At 48.4% G+C, this 3,548-nt stretch overlaps 1 pseudogene; it reads right to left on the bottom strand.

The window, feature by feature from the left end:
- Window positions 1–2,486: 2,486 nt before the first annotated feature.
- Window positions 2,487–3,316, bottom strand: LOC118653311 (annotated as a pseudogene).
- Window positions 3,317–3,548: the final 232 nt, after the last annotated feature.

The following is a 3,548-nucleotide window of genomic DNA, read 5'->3' on the forward strand; positions in this document are numbered from 1 at the left end:
AAGAAATTTCAATCGTTGTACTGTTGTTATTTGGCTCTGTTGACTAATGAGTTTGCCAACCACTGACCTAGAGCAAGAGAAACAAAGAAAAAAATAAACATTTGGGTCTACATCAAACTAAAAAGCTTCTGCACTGCAAAAGAAACCATAATCAAAATGAAAAGGGAACCCACTGTATGGGACAACATATTTGGCAAAGATAAATATGATAAGGGGTTAATTTCTAAAATATAGAAATAACTCATACAACTCAACCAAAGGAAGAAAACCAATCCAATAAAAAAAATGGGCTAATTATCTAAATAGACACTTCTCCAAAGAGGACATACAGATAGCCAAGAGACATATGAGAAAATGCTCAATGTCGTTAATCAGAGAAATGCAAATTAAAACCACAATGAGAGCCCTAGCTGGTTTGGCTCCGTGGATAGAGTGTCAGCTGTGGACTGAAGGATCCCAGTTTTGATTCATGTCAAGGGAACGTACCTCAGTTGCATGCTTCTCCCTGGCCCTGGCCCTGATCAGGGTTCCTGCAGGAGGCAACCAATCGATGTGTTTCTCTCACATCGATATTTCTGGATTTCCTTCTCTCTTGCACTCTCTAAAAACCAATGGAAAAATATCCTCGGGTGAGGATTTAAAAAAAACAAAAAATCCACAATGAGATGTCACCTCACACCTGTCAGAATGGCTATCGTCACTAAATCAACAAACAGCAAGTGCTGGTGAGGATGTGGGAAAAGGGAACACTATTACACTGCTGGTGGGAATACAGACTGGTGCAGCCACTATGGAAAACAGTATGGGGTTTTCTCAAAAAATTAAAACTTTGAAATGCCTTTTGACCTAGCAACCCCACTTCTAGGTATATATCCTAAATACCCCAAAACACCCATCAGAAAGAATATATGCACCCCTATGCTCATAGAAGCATTATTTACAATATCTACGATTTATAAATAGCCCAAGTGCCCATCAGTAGATGAAAGGATTTAAGAAAAAGTTGTGGTACATTTGCACAATGGAATATTATGCAGCAGTACAAAAAGAGGGCTCTCCTACCCTTTGAGACAGCTTGGATGGACCTAGAGATTATTATGGTAAGTGAAAGAAACCAGTCAGAGAAAGACAAATATCACATGATCTCATTTATTTGTGGAATATAATGAACAAAATTAACTAGCCAAAAAACATTAGTCCAGAGGCATGGAAAAGATTGTGGAATCTCAGGGGAAGGGGGGAAGGAAGAGATAAACGAAATAATTTATATGCCTATATGCATAGCACATGGATACAGACAATAGTGTGGTGAAGGCCTAGGGGAGAAGGGGCAGGGAAGAGACATAAAAGGGGGTAAAGTGGGGGCTATCTATAATAATGTCAACAATAAAAATATTAAAATAATAACATAGCTAACATTATACTTAATGGTGAAAGACTGAGTGCTTTAACCCTCAAGATCAAGACGTGGAAGCATGCAACAAACTGATGATTCTCAGAGGGAAGGGGGTTTGGGAAGAGATTACTCAAAGAACTTATATGCATACTAGAGGCTTGGTGCACAAAATTTGTGCACTGGGGGGGGGGGAGTCCCTCAGCCTGGCCTGCACTCTCTCGCAGTCCAGAACCCCTCTCTCCTTACCATCCACCTGCTCACTGGTCCTTACCACTGCTGAGAAACTTGGACTCCTTCCTCTGCAGTCACACAACTGTCACATGCCAGGCAGTCACTCAGAAATGCTTGACATTGGCCAACTTATGGAATTCTCCCTTCTCTCCGTTCTCCTGAGCAGCATTCTTTTGGTCATCAATTTTTTTTGTTTGTTTTTTTCAAAAACCTTACAAAATTTATATGACATACAAAGATGCAGCCTCCTTTGTAGGAACAGGGAAGGAAGGGGTAGTTAAGTAAGGCACATGGAGCTGCAGCAAGCACCAGCTGTGGGGAGGGCCAAGGGGGAGAGGAGTTTGGCACTGAGGCTGAGGCCTTAGAGCCATTGCTGGGGAAGTAGGGATCCCCTCTGAGTGCCACCTTCTGAGGCTAAACTAATTGGTCAAGCTGAGGCAGAGGTGGGTGGTCATATCAGCCATCTTTGGTGCTGTTTACCCTTTCCCACCCAAGCTGTTGTAAAACCCCAGAGCCCTGGATTTCAAAGGCCCCATCCAGAGCAGAGACCTGGAAGGGGGTGAGAGGAAGTGAGTAGGGCCAGTTCAAAAGCCAATATGCCTGTGTGCTGAGGGATGGCCAGAGACAGTGGTGAGAGGTAGCAGGGGAAGGGCTCTCATACCTACCCTTCTGTGGGGGCCACAGGTGAAGGAGGCCAGGGGAGTAGGGTAGGGATGGGGCACCATAGTCCCAGCCTCATATGCATCCCTGTATGTCCTCTGCAGTTACATGGAGAAAAGGGTTGCCTCTGAGGAGGGGCGAGGCCAGGCGACCATCTTGAGTTCTGGCTGAGGTGATGGTCCTCATCTTGAGATGCCATCTAACTGGTGATGGCAGAGGGCCCAGGGCCTCGGCGCTTCTCAAAGAACATGTAGTCAATGAGGAATGTGTCTCTCAGCAGTACAGCCTTCACTCACATCCAGATCCAGCGGGAACTGCAAGCCAAAGTCATCTGCATCTGTGAGGGCTTCTTGGAGCAGCCCTCCCCCCGCACACACACACTGACTGCTGATCCAGCCCACACTGTGGGACTCATTCAGAGTCTTCACCTCAAAGTTGGTGTCTGTGACACAGCCACAGGTCTAGCAGGGCTCCACCACTCGCAGGATCGTATGGAGATTGGCATCTTGAATGGAGAACTTGGGGAGGAAGGGATGCCAGGTCTGCAGCACATGGCCAATGGTGGTGCCTGGTGGCGACTGTACTTCCATCTCTCAGTCCCTGGAGTCCACCAGAGGGATGCAAAGGGGCCGGCGGCCCTGCAGCAGAGACGTGCACAGCAGTTGCTCTCTTCAGCCACCTGACCCAGGGGCTGTCCAGCCCCTGAGCGCAGTTCATACCAGTTACTTGTCTCCCAGCCTAGGAGCATTTCCACTCACGCAGCCCAATGGTGAATCAGGAGCTGATCAATCGGCACCAAGAATTCGAGGCCAGAAGGCACCCTGGCAGTGGCAAGAGGGGGACAGCAGGCCCCAGGGCACTGAGGCTGGGCGAGGGGAAGAGAGTGAAGCCGGGCACAGGGGCAAGCACTGGTGGGCACTGTCGCCGGTCCGGGCCCAGGATGCTGCACCTGCTCCCGGTACCCAGTGGTCACAGGGTAGGGAGGAGGGGGCAAAGGGGTGTAGCCTGTGGGGGCAAGTATCCTGCCATAGGAAAGAGATGAGGGTTCGCGGGTTGTCGCTATACCAGAAGCTTAGTTCTAGAAGTGCAGGCAAGCTTAGGGACAGCCTGACAGGCACAGAGATAGACACAAAGACAAACAGGCAAATGCAGAGAGGTGGCTGCACCAGGCGCCCGCCCAGGGTTTCTCGGCTGTTGCCTCTGACTCAGGGAGAAACCAAAAGTGTCAGCAGGCAGGGCAGAGTACCTAGGGCCCTGGATT

This window comes from Myotis myotis, unplaced genomic scaffold (genome assembly GCF_014108235.1).
Source record: "Myotis myotis isolate mMyoMyo1 unplaced genomic scaffold, mMyoMyo1.p scaffold_m19_p_4, whole genome shotgun sequence".
Taxonomy (NCBI): Eukaryota; Metazoa; Chordata; class Mammalia; order Chiroptera; family Vespertilionidae; genus Myotis; species Myotis myotis.